Here is a 14,156-nt window from a genome sequence, read left to right on the forward strand (position 1 = left end):
TCAATGTTTATCTAAAGAAATCAGAATGACAGTATATGTTATTTAAGAACCTGAACACAGCACGAAACGTTAGCAGTAACATATGATGCTCTGCTGCCTTCAGTGAAAGTCCTGACATAATGTCTTTTAACATTTGCTTTCATAGCGCTGTTCTACATTAAACATTTTGAAATGAAGCAGCCGAACTCGTGCCAGCCGTACGAAACGCGTCGAAGTTTCCCGACTCGACGAGGCTTTTCGCGAAAACGCTGGAAAAGCCAGGGGCCGGACCGACTGCAGGGGGCGTGGCCAGAGACAGCCTGCTGACTGTTCCAAATCATGGGTGCATGTTACAAGTGCGGAACATATTTTAACTTAGTACTAACTTAGCATCATATTTGATCTGATTCGACTGAATATTCCAGGTTTCCATCTCTCATGCATCTGGTGTGACGTGTTTTCAGACTCTCAGGCTGGCGCAAAGAAATCTTACGGCAAGTCTATTTTACACTAGTATAAACGTAAAATCAGCGACACCAAAGGCGTTAGAGTAGTTTGCAAAACCTACAGACTATTTAAAAGGTAACACAACTGTTGCATACGTTTTATATGCGTGTGTCTGGGTGTGCAGACTTGTGGCGAATTGAACGTCTCACTCCGGTCAGCTGACCAAAGTTGGTAACCTTGGTATTGTGTGTAGGAGATTCGGTATAACTATAATTTCGTTCTCCATTTACATGCCCGAAGTGTCTTTAAGTGTTATGTAGTCTTGCCTGAAACGCAAAAATAAAACAAAGCAATTAAAGCCAATAAGTTGCTCAAATGCTGCTGTAGTGAATGAAGAACTTCTGTCGGAAGCGGGATTCGAACCCACGGCTTACTTCGGAGAACAGAATACCCCTAACTTTGGAAGGACATTTACGTTGAGTCTGGCGTCTGAGACCGCTCGGCCATGGAGCAGTTTCCAGTTAAACCCTAAGGAGTAGCTTAAGTCCAGCCTTGGCTTCCAAGCTGACGTTTTTCTACATATGTGCTTGTGTACCATGGACAGTAAGAGGGGGCAGGCAAGGAGAGAATTTCTCTCTTTGGGGATCAATAGAGTGTTATTATTATAACGTCTAAAACGTATGATGGTCTGTCGATAAATCAATAACAATATAAATGAAGTCAATGTTTATCTAAAGAAATCAGAATGACAGTATATGTTATTTAAGAACCTGAACACAGCACGAAACGTTAGCAGTAACATATGATGCTCTGCTGCCTTCAGTGAAAGTCCTGACATAATGTCTTTTAACATTTGCTTTCATAGCGCTGTTCTACATTAAACATTTTGAAACGAAGCAGCCGAACTCGTGCCAGCGGTACGAAACGCGTCGAAGTTTCCCGACTCGACGAGGCTTTTCGCGAAAACGCTGGAAAAGCCAGGGGCCGGACCGACTGTAGGGGGCGTGGCCAGAGACAGCCTGCTGACTGTTCCAAATCATGGGTGCATGTTACAAGTGCGGAACATATTTTAACTTAGTACTAACTTAGCATCATATTTGATCTGATTCGACTGAATATTCCAGGTTTCCATCTCTCATGCATCTGGTGTGACGTGTTTTCAGACTCTCAGGCTGGCGCAAAGAAATCTTACGGCAAGTCTATTTTACACTAGTATAAACGTAAAATCAGCGACACCAAAGGCGTTAGAGTAGTTTGCAAAACCTACAGACTATTTAAAAGGTAACACAACTGTTGCATACGTTTTATATGCGTGTGTCTGGGTGTGCAGACTTGTGGCGAATTGAACGTCTCACTCCGGTCAGCTGACCAAAGTTGGTAACCTTGGTATTGTGTGTAGGAGATTCGGTATAACTATAATTTCGTTCTCCATTTACATGCCCGAAGTGTCTTTAAGTGTTATGTAGTCTTGCCTGAAACGCAAAAATAAAACAAAGCAATTAAAGCCAATAAGTTGCTCAAATGCTGCTGTAGTGAATGAAGAACTTCTGTCGGAAGCAGGATTCGAACCCACGGCTTACTTCGGAGAACAGAATACCCCTAACTTTGGAAGGACATTTACGTTGAGTCTGGCGTCTGAGACCGCTCGGCCATGGAGCAGTTTCCAGTTAAACCCTAAGGAGTAGCTTAAGTCCAGCCTTGGCTTCCAAGCTGACGTTTTTCTACATATGTGCTTGTGTACCATGGACAGTAAGAGGGGGCAGGCAAGGAGAGAATTTCTCTCTTTGGGGATCAATAGAGTGTTATTATTATAACGTCTAAAACGTATGATGGTCTGTCGATAAATCAATAACAATATAAATGAAGTCAATGTTTATCTAAAGAAATCAGAATGACAGTATATGTTATTTAAGAACCTGAACACAGCACGAAACGTTAGCAGTAACATATGATGCTCTGCTGCCTTCAGTGAAAGTCCTGACATAATGTCTTTTAACATTTGCTTTCATAGCGCTGTTCTACATTAAACATTTTGAAACGAAGCAGCCGAACTCGTGCCAGCGGTACGAAACGCGTCGAAGTTTCCCGACTCGACGAGGCTTTTCGCGAAAACGCTGGAAAAGCCAGGGGCCGGACCGACTGCAGGGGGCGTGGCCAGAGACAGCCTGCTGACTGTTCCAAGTCATGGGTGCATGTTACAAGTGCGGAACATATTTTAACTTAGTACTAACTTAGCATCATATTTGATCTGATTCGACTGAATATTCCAGGTTTCCATCTCTCATGCATCTGGTGTGACGTGTTTTCAGACTCTCAGGCTGGCGCAAAGAAATCTTACAGCAAGTCTATTTTACACTAGTATAAACGTAAAATCAGCGACACCAAAGGCGTTAGAGTAGTTTGCAAAACCTACAGACTATTTAAAAGGTAACACAACTGTTGCATACGTTTTATATGCGTGTGTCTGGGTGTGCAGACTTGTGGCGAATTGAACGTCTCACTCCGGTCAGCTGACCAAAGTTGGTAACCTTGGTATTGTGTGTAGGAGATTCGGTATAACTATAATTTCGTTCTCCATTTACATGCCCGAAGTGTCTTTAAGTGTTATGTAGTCTTGCCTGAAACGCAAAAATAAAACAAAGCAATTAAAGCCAATAAGTTGCTCAAATGCTGCTGTAGTGAATGAAGAACTTCTGTCGGAAGCGGGATTCGAACCCACGGCTTACTTCGGAGAACAGAATACCCCTAACTTTGGAAGGACATTTACGTTGAGTCTGGCGTCTGAGACCGCTCGGCCATGGAGCAGTTTCCAGTTAAACCCTAAGGAGTAGCTTAAGTCCAGCCTTGGCTTCCAAGCTGACGTTTTTCTACATATGTGCTTGTGTACCATGGACAGTAAGAGGGGGCAGGCAAGGAGAGAATTTCTCTCTTTGGGGATCAATAGAGTGTTATTATTATAACGTCTAAAACGTATGATGGTCTGTCGATAAATCAATAACAATATAAATGAAGTCAATGTTTATCTAAAGAAATCAGAATGACAGTATATGTTATTTAAGAACCTGAACACAGCACGAAACGTTAGCAGTAACATATGATGCTCTGCTGCCTTCAGTGAAAGTCCTGACATAATGTCTTTTAACATTTGCTTTCATAGCGCTGTTCTACATTAAACATTTTGAAATGAAGCAGCCGAACTCGTGCCAGCCGTACGAAACGCGTCGAAGTTTCCCGACTCGACGAGGCTTTTCGCGAAAACGCTGGAAAAGCCAGGGGCCGGACCGACTGCAGGGGGCGTGGCCAGAGACAGCCTGCTGACTGTTCCAAATCATGGGTGCATGTTACAAGTGCGGAACATATTTTAACTTAGTACTAACTTAGCATCATATTTGATCTGATTCGACTGAATATTCCAGGTTTCCATCTCTCATGCATCTGGTGTGACGTGTTTTCAGACTCTCAGGCTGGCGCAAAGAAATCTTACGGCAAGTCTATTTTACACTAGTATAAACGTAAAATCAGCGACACCAAAGGCGTTAGAGTAGTTTGCAAAACCTACAGACTATTAAAAAGGTAACACAACTGTTGCATACGTTTTATATGCGTGTGTCTGCAGACTTGTGGCGAATTGAACGTCTCACTCCGGTCAGCTGACCAAAGTTGGTAACCTTGGTATTGTGTGTAGGAGATTCGGTATAACTATAATTTCGTTCTCCATTTACATGCCCGAAGTGTCTTTAAGTGTTATGTAGTCTTGCCTGAAACGCAAAAATAAAACAAAGCAATTAAAGCCAATAAGTTGCTCAAATGCTGCTGTAGTGAACGAAGAACTTTTGTCGGAAGCGGGATTCGAACCCACGGCTTACTTCGGAGAACAGAATACCCCTAACTTTGGAAGGACATTTACGTTGAGTCTGGCGTCTGAGACCGCTCGGCCATGGAGCAGTTTCCAGTTAAACCCTAAGGAGTAGCTTAAGTCCAGCCTTGGCTTCCAAGCTGACGTTTTTCTACATATGTGCTTGTGTACCATGGACAGTAAGAGGGGGCAGGCAAGGAGAGAATTTCTCTCTTTGGGGATCAATAGAGTGTTATTATTATAACGTCTAAAACGTATGATGGTCTGTCGATAAATCAATAACAATATAAATGAAGTCAATGTTTATCTAAAGAAATCAGAATGACAGTATATGTTATTTAAGAACCTGAACACAGCACGAAACGTTAGCAGTAACATATGATGCTCTGCTGCCTTCAGTGAAAGTCCTGACATAATGTCTTTTAACATTTGCTTTCATAGCGCTGTTCTACATTAAACATTTTGAAATGAAGCAGCCGAACTCGTGCCAGCCGTACGAAACGCGTCGAAGTTTCCCGACTCGACGAGGCTTTTCGCGAAAACGCTGGAAAAGCCAGGGGCCGGACCGACTGCAGGGGGCGTGGCCAGAGACAGCCTGCTGACTGTTCCAAATCATGGGTGCATGTTACAAGTGCGGAACATATTTTAACTTAGTACTAACTTAGCATCATATTTGATCTGATTCGACTGAATATTCCAGGTTTCCATCTCTCATGCATCTGGTGTGACGTGTTTTCAGACTCTCAGGCTGGCGCAAAGAAATCTTACGGCAAGTCTATTTTACACTAGTATAAACGTAAAATCAGCGACACCAAAGGCGTTAGAGTAGTTTGCAAAACCTACAGACTATTAAAAAGGTAACACAACTGTTGCATACGTTTTATATGCGTGTGTCTGCAGACTTGTGGCGAATTGAACGTCTCACTCCGGTCAGCTGACCAAAGTTGGTAACCTTGGTATTGTGTGTAGGAGATTCGGTATAACTATAATTTCGTTCTCCATTTACATGCCCGAAGTGTCTTTAAGTGTTATGTAGTCTTGCCTGAAACGCAAAAATAAAACAAAGCAATTAAAGCCAATAAGTTGCTCAAATGCTGCTGTAGTGAACGAAGAACTTTTGTCGGAAGCGGGATTCGAACCCACGGCTTACTTCGGAGAACAGAATACCCCTAACTTTGGAAGGACATTTACGTTGAGTCTGGCGTCTGAGTCCACTCGGCCATGGAGCAGTTTCCAGTTTAGCCCTAAGGAGTAGGTTAAGTCCAGCCTTGGCTTCCAAGCTGACGTTTTTCTACATATGTGCTTGTGTATCATGGACAGTAAGAGGGGGCAGGCAAGGAGAGAATTTCTCTCTTTGGGGATCAATAGAGTGTTATTATTATAACGTCTAAAACGTATGATGGTCTGTCGATAAATCAATAACAATATAAATGAAGTCAATGTTTATCTAAAGAAATCAGAATGACAGTATATGTTATTTAAGAACCTGAACACAGCACGAAACGTTAGCAGTAACATATGATGCTCTGCTGCCTTCAGTGAAAGTCCTGACATAATGTCTTTTAACATCTGCTTTCATAGCGCTGTTCTACATTAAACATTTTGAAACGAAGCAGCCGAACTCGTGCCAGCCGTACGAAACGCGTCGAAGTTTCCCGACTCGACGAGGCTTTTCGCGAAAACGCTGGAAAAGCCAGGGGCCGGACCGACTGCAGGGGGCGTGGCCAGAGACAGCCTGCTGACTGTTCCAAATCATGGGTGCATGTTACAAGTGCGGAACATATTTTAACTTAGTACTAACTTAGCATCATATTTGATCTGATTCGACTGAATATTCCAGGTTTCCATCTCTCATGCATCTGGTGTGACGTGTTTTCAGACTCTCAGGCTGGCGCAAAGAAATCTTACGGCAAGTCTATTTTACACTAGTATAAACGTAAAATCAGCGACACCAAAGGCGTTAGAGTAGTTTGCAAAACCTACAGACTATTTAAAAGGTAACACAACTGTTGCATACGTTTTATATGCGTGTGTCTGGGTGTGCAGACTTGTGGCGAATTGAACGTCTCACTCCGGTCAGCTGACCAAAGTTGGTAACCTTGGTATTGTGTGTAGGAGATTCGGTATAACTATAATTTCGTTCTCCATTTACATGCCCGAAGTGTCTTTAAGTGTTATGTAGTCTTGCCTGAAACGCAAAAATAAAACAAAGCAATTAAAGCCAATAAGTTGCTCAAATGCTGCTGTAGTGAACGAAGAACTTTTGTCGGAAGCGGGATTCGAACCCACGGCTTACTTCGGAGAACAGAATACCCCTAACTTTGGAAGGACATTTACGTTGAGTCTGGCGTCTGAGACCACTCGGCCATGGAGCAGTTTCCAGTTTAGCCCTAAGGAGTAGGTTAAGTCCAGCCTTGGCTTCCAAGCTGACGTTTTTCTACATATGTGCTTGTGTATCATGGACAGTAAGAGGGGGCAGGCAAGGAGAGAATTTCTCTCTTTGGGGATCAATAGAGTGTTATTATTATAACGTCTAAAACGTATGATGGTCTGTCGATAAATCAATAACAATATAAATGAAGTCAATGTTTATCTAAAGAAATCAGAATGACAGTATATGTTATTTAAGAACCTGAACACAGCACGAAACGTTAGCAGTAACATATGATGCTCTGCTGCCTTCAGTGAAAGTCCTGACATAATGTCTTTTAACATTTGCTTTCATAGCGCTGTTCTACATTAAACATTTTGAAACGAAGCAGCCGAACTCGTGCCAGCCGTACGAAACGCGTCGAAGTTTCCCGACTCGACGAGGCTTTTCGCGAAAACGCTGGAAAAGCCAGGGGCCGGACCGACTGCAGGGGGCGTGGCCAGAGACAGCCTGCTGACTGTTCCAAATCATGGGTGCATGTTACAAGTGCGGAACATATTTTAACTTAGTACTAACTTAGCATCATATTTGATCTGATTCGACTGAATATTCCAGGTTTCCATCTCTCATGCATCTGGTGTGACGTGTTTTCAGACTCTCAGGCTGGCGCAAAGAAATCTTACGGCAAGTCTATTTTACACTAGTATAAACGTAAAATCAGCGACACCAAAGGCGTTAGAGTAGTTTGCAAAACCTACAGACTATTTAAAAGGTAACACAACTGTTGCATACGTTTTATATGCGTGTGTCTGGGTGTGCAGACTTGTGGCGAATTGAACATCTCACTCCGGTCAGCTGACCAAAGTTGGTAACCTTGGTATTGTGTGTAGGAGATTCGGTATAACTATAATTTCGTTCTCCATTTACATGCCCGAAGTGTCTTTAAGTGTTATGTAGTCTTGCCTGAAACGCAAAAATAAAACAAAGCAATTAAAGCCAATAAGTTGCTCAAATGCTGCTGTAGTGAATGAAGAACTTCTGTTGGAAGCGGGATTCGAACCCACGGCTTACTTCGGAGAACAGAATACCCCTAACTTTGGAAGGACATTTATGTTGAGTCTGGCATCTGAGACCACTCGGCCATGGGGCAGTTTCCAGTTAACAGCATATTAGTCTGACTGCACTGTTATCAGACATTCACCACACTACTCTCAAAAGCAGATGTGTGGTAAAGATTTACTGGGTGGTCTCTCTCGGTCAAGTAAGAGATGTTTTACTCTCAGCAGCAGGAGTGGGGATTACCATCACTCAATCTAGGCATTTTGGTGGATCCCCCCAAACAGTCACCAGCAGACACCAGAGTCCAAGACAAGTGTCAAGCATTTGATATAGAGTCCGAGTCAAGTATCAAGCCTCTGACATAGAGTCCAAGTCAAGTATCAAGCCTCTGACATAGAGTCCAAGTCAAGTATCAAGTCTCCATAGTGGATCCAATCTGACATCGCTATTTATCAAATATTTTACCACCTACTGTATTTGTTTTTTTTCTACTAGTAACTGATGCAACTAGATGTTTTTATTGCAGTTTCTGTCTTGGTTTCAGAACCATTATGCCCTTAATTTATGCCCGGTTTTTTGTTCAGAATTAGAGGCTGTGGTTGGCACATGCAAGGGGGCACATTAACAAGTCTTAGTTATCATAATGACTTCCAGACGGCTTCGAGGAGATTCTGGTCCACCATCCAGCAGTTCAGAGTGGGAAAGTGCTGCTGCGTCAACACTGTTTATAGTGGGGATGGTGTGCTGCTGACCTCAGCATGTTGTGGGTCGGTGGAAGGAATACTTCGAAGACCTCCTCAATCCCACCAACACGCCTTCCAATGAGGAAGCAGAGTCTTGGGACTTGGAGGTGGACTCACCTATCTCTGGGGCGGAGGTCGCTGAGGTGGTTAAAAAGCTCCTCGGAGGCCAGGCCCGGGGGTGGATGAGATTTGCCCGGGGTTCCTCAAGGCTCTGGATGTTGCGGGCCTGGCCTGGCTGACACGCATCAGCGGCATCACGTGGACATCGGGGGCAGTGCCTCTACATTGGCAGACCAGGGGGGTGGTCCCCCTCTTCAAGAAGGGGGACCTGAGGGTTTGTTCCAACTATAGGGGGATCATACTCCTCAGCCTTCCTGGTAAGGTCTATTCAGGGGTGCTGGAGAGGAGGGTCTGTCGGACAGTCGAACCTCGGATTCAGGAGGAGCAGTGTGGATTTCGCCCTAGCCGTGGAATAGTGGACCAGCTCTGTACTCTAAGCAGGGTCCTGGGGGGTGAGTGAGAGTTTGCCCAACCAGTCTACATGTGCTTTGTGGACTTGGAGAAGGCATTCCACCACGTCCCTCGGGGAGGGCTCCAGGAGTATGGGGTGCCAGGCTTCCTTATAAGGGCTGTTTGGTCCCTGTACAACCAGTGTCAGAGCTTGGTCCACATTGTCGGCAGTAAGTTGGGCTCGTTTCCGGTGAGGGTTGGACTCTGCCAGGGCTGCCCTTTGTCACCAATTCTGTTCATAACTTTATGGACAGAATATTTAGGCGCAGAAAGGGCATTGAGGGTGTCCGGTTTGGTGGCCTCAGGATTAGGTCTCTGCTTTTTGCAGATGATGTGGTTCTGTTGGCCTCATCAGACTGTAACCTTCGGCTCTCACTGGGGCAGTTCGCAGCCGAGTGTGAAGCAGCTGGGATGAAAATCAGCACCTCCAAATCCGAGACTATGGTCCGCCGCTGGAAAACGGTGGCGCGCTCTCTTTGGGTCGGGGAGGAAGTCCTTCCCCAAGTGGAGGAGTTTAAGTATCTTCTTCATGAGTGAGGGAAGGTTGGAGTGGGAGATCGACAGGCGGATCGGTACCAATTTTTGCTAATTGGTGCCTCACTCACGTTCGGGGGGATGCTGTTACTATTTAATGATGTCACAGTTCCATGATGAATGTATTGCTGTACTGTGCTGACTGCCCTTTTACATTATAATAATCAATACCCATCCATTTTCCAAACCGCTTATCCTACTGGGTCGCGGGGGGGTCCGGAGCCTATCCCGGAAGCAATGGGCACGAGGCAGGGATCAACCCAGGATGGGGGGCCAGCCCATCGCAGGGCACACTCACACACCATTCACTCACACATGCGCACCTACTAGCAAGTCCAATTAGCCTCAGCATGTTTTTGGACTGCGGTGGGAAACTGGAGTACCCGGAGGAAACCCCACGACGACATGGGGAGAACATGCAAACTCCACACACATGTGACCCAGGCGGAGACTTGAACCCGGGTCCCAGAGGTGTGAGGCGACAATGCTAACCACTGCACCACCATGCCACCGCCTAATAATCAATATAATAAATATATTATAATTAGAATAAAAGTATGGGGATATAGAAAGATTCAAACTTGGTATTTATCTACTACCAAAAAAGAAGCCAAAAAATATGAAATTCAAGCATTTATTAAAGTCAAGGTATTTGAGGTTAAGAACATAAACAGCATTGTGTTAGCTACTCAGTTTTAACATTTACTTGCTTTCTCTTCTAAAACATCAACCATAAAATATATGCAGTTTTTTACGCTTGATTCCTGCTTTCTATTTAGAGTTCTTTTTACTTATTCTTATGCCAGTAGGCAAAATGATGCAACTAAATGTTTTATGCTCATATATATCAGTGCAGTTGCTAAAAATGTTCTTTTTTGAGTTCAAGGGCAAAAACATGGACCAATTCTGAAGGCTGTGTTGAGTAACGCCCAGGGGGTGTATTCAGGGGGGCGGGTCCACAGTGTCACTGGACCTGTTTCAAACCATATCATTGGCTATTAATAAAACTGCCACTTCTCTAAGAATATGACCTCTTTTATGCCCTCCACCTTAAAAAATACTAGATTTGCCCCTGGTAGCACCAAGGAACAGGTACACTGGATACAGGGGTCCCTGTTCTTTATACTGTACACCTTCAAAGTCAGTCATCATCAGTCAGTGTTGTAGCCAAAGTATGCAGCCACTTACAGCACTGGCTTAAAGCAATGGTCCTGACGCAATGCATCATGGTTAGATTTTTTTGTCCGACTTCAGCAGGTGCTTCAAAACGTCACCACGCGTCACCATGTCACATGGTACAAAAACCTCCCAATAACTTAACACAGATCGTGCAGAGCCTCTCAGCCGGCTGCACAAACTGCAACTGCTTCTGTGACGACACAACTTTGCCCTTATTGGCTGAAGAGTTTAGTCACACACATGACATTTGTATCCCAGTCAGTTCCGATGCGTTATCTGCTATTTCTCACAAATATAATGTAAATCAGTGAGAACTGGTTTTCAGTAAATTTACCTGGTAAAATAAAGTTTAAATAAATTACATAAATGCTCTAATTGTAACGACCAGAGGTAGATGAGCAGACGGGAAGCGGGGAAGGATGAGGCAGGCAGGCGAGGATGATGGATACGAGGCTTTATTACGACAAACAGGGCAGACAGCGACAAACATCAATGACAAGTCTGGGGAACACGGACTCAGACGTGGACTGAATACACAGACTGAAAGAAGACAGCTGGGCACAATCAGGGAAGCACACGTGGATGATCAGGGGGCGTGGCACACACGAGGACGGGACGTGCAGGTCAGGACACTAATAGTGCATGTAAGTTAGTTATTCATTTATTGTTAATTACTGTAATTTTGCATGACAATAAAAACTTCATTGTAAAAATTCATGAAATAAATGTATTTGATCTTTTTCCTAGCAGCTATCTTTTTACACAGGGCCATTATACGCAATAGTTTATTTTTTTCACTGCTAACAGTTTGTATCAGGAGTTGCTTATTGTAAAATAAGTAATGTACATGCAGGTGATATTTGTGTAGATCTATCTACACTCTTCTGGCAGTGCTGCCATTGCAGTCAGTGGCCTGTATTATGAAGCGGGGTTACTGGCTTATCGGGGTAACTTGTCGGATTCAAGGTACCACAGTTTAAATGGACTTCATATTCGTTCACTTAAATTTTGCCCAGACTACCTTAAATCTGACAAGTTACCCCGATAAGCCAGTAACCCCGCTTTGTAGTGCAGGCCACAGGTCACGCACACTACGACAAGGAGAAGTTGTCTGACTTGGCTGCAGTCAGTCTATACTCCACCCCTGCAGCATCCAGCAGATCTCGCTCCACGTCATCTGCAGACAGACAAGCCCAAGTCGAACGCACCCACAGTCACAGAGTATTCATTGGTTGAAACTAAATCCCGGTCTGGACTTTCACTCTCTGGACCTAAATGAACCAACTCTGGTTGTAGCTAAAGCAAGGAAAACACAAATGTGAAGTGTGGACAGATGAGTAAAATAACAGGGTCAACACTGAATTCATATCTCCTGTAAATGACACTTCATTTAATTTAAATGAAAATGGCTAAATACAGTTACATTCAGAGATGTTGTTGAACCCTGAGGCCAAACGGTTTTTAGCCTGGGGATTTGAAACGCCTGGGGTGGGGGGGGGGGGGGTCTTTGTAATTTCCACTGTTTAAGATGTATGCTTGAACCGAAATGTGTGTTTTATTTTGCAGGGTAGTGCAATGTTGCCTCACACCTCTGGGACCAGTGTGCGTCTCTCCCCCATGGCTTCGTGTGTGGTGTTTGCAGGATCTCCCTGTGCCTTCATAGGGCTTTCTCTGGGTACTCTGGTTTACCCCCACAGTCCAAGAATATGGTAAAGTGAACTAGAGTTACCAAATTGCCCATTGGTGTGTCCTGTGGTTAAGGAAGATGGATGGATTTTATTTAGCAAAAAAGGACTGATACTTCAATATCACAGCCGTTTGTGATGAATTAGCTGCTTACATTCCTACAGTGGATGTGGTGGAGCAGTGGTGGACCAGAAGTGGTCCAAACTCTTGTGGCAAGCTTCACCAGCAGCCCCCGACTCACCCACCCCAGCTGTTGGTAAAAGTTGTTGGGCTGGCAATGGTAAAGGTTGCCAAACATGGTGCTGCAGTTGCCCATCTTGCCCTTTATAGTGTCCACAACTGGGGAAAGTGGAAGTAAAAATATTATATCTAGGTTAATCTAAATGCAATGCATTGTCTTACTATCCAATGTTACAATGTTACATAAAATGTATCATTTCCCAGGGAATGATACAGGTCAAAGAAAGGTTTAAAGTGCAGTATTCCTTCACAACATTCCAGTTCACTTCATAGTATGTTGTCCCAATGACCATGATTCAGTCTGACAACAATCCCGCCTATTAGCTCAGACATCCTCAGAAGTGATGCAATATATATTCATTGCTTGTTCTGTTCAGCCAGATTAAGCACAGTTACTTTGTTATGTCAGTCATTTAAATATATATTCAGATGCCTACAGGGACAGAATAAAATTACCCTGTGGAACTCAGGAAGAGATCAGTCACAAATGGTTTTTCAGAACAGATCAGGCACGAAATGATCACAAAACTCAAATATATGAGCATGTTTTCTGAAGAACTGCGCATTTATTTTCGAATGACATGTGGAGCTGGCATGCCCAAGAGATTCAGCATTTTCAAAACAAAAAGTCACCATGAAAGCTTTCCTGAGAGAAAACAAAACACAAAGAATATTTAATAGTACGAGTATGAAGTAACATTAATTTTTATTATGTATGGTTGGATTTCATTTTATGTGCTTTCATTTTTCTGACTTTCAAAACAAGTTTCATTTTCATAAATTGTTTTTATGTACAACTATTGTGCTTTAGATGATTAAACCCACAATAACCTTTTCCCCAACATCAGTGAGAGCCCTTCCAGTTATGCACTGTTACTTTCTTTCAGTGAAGACTTATAGGTTTCAACACGAAGTAAAACTGTTGTCTCATGCCGTAAAGTTTGTGTATTCGTATGTCTGTTCTTTCTGTTTCATCCAGGTACTACAGTTGCCTCCCAGACAACAAATAAAGGTAAACAGCTGTCTGTAAATTGTGCATAGTGCACGCATGTATCACCCGGCAATGCCCTGGCACTGTGTATAGTGTGTACCCTTGTGTTGTGTCCGATTCTGCTTGAGATAGGCCCCACCTCGCTCACACAACCCTGTCTGTTAAAATTATTCTTGTTTATTCCAGATTTTCTCCTAAAAGGCTAAGTCAGGATTTGGATGTCATTACAAAGAAATTAAGAAGTGTTTGCCGTAATATGAAACCACTTGGAAGAAACAGGACACATGCAGGCTGCAATACAGTGCCACTAAAATTAACAAAAAAAGAACTCAAACGGGATTATAGAAAAATTAAAGACTATAATAACAAAAGTTGCAGCAACAGAAAAACCAGTGAAGCACTGGATGCCATTTGGGACATTCTACAGATTTCACTGGTACCAGCTTTTCATGTCAATGAAAAATGAACACAAAAGGTACCGCTGATTTCGATACGGTTATGAAGAACCAAAAGTTCAGTACCTGATGCACAAAGTCTAGTCAAATTCGAGTTCTCAGATTG

This window comes from Brienomyrus brachyistius, chromosome 1 (genome assembly GCF_023856365.1).
Source record: "Brienomyrus brachyistius isolate T26 chromosome 1, BBRACH_0.4, whole genome shotgun sequence".
Lineage (NCBI taxonomy): Eukaryota > Metazoa > Chordata > Actinopteri > Osteoglossiformes > Mormyridae > Brienomyrus > Brienomyrus brachyistius.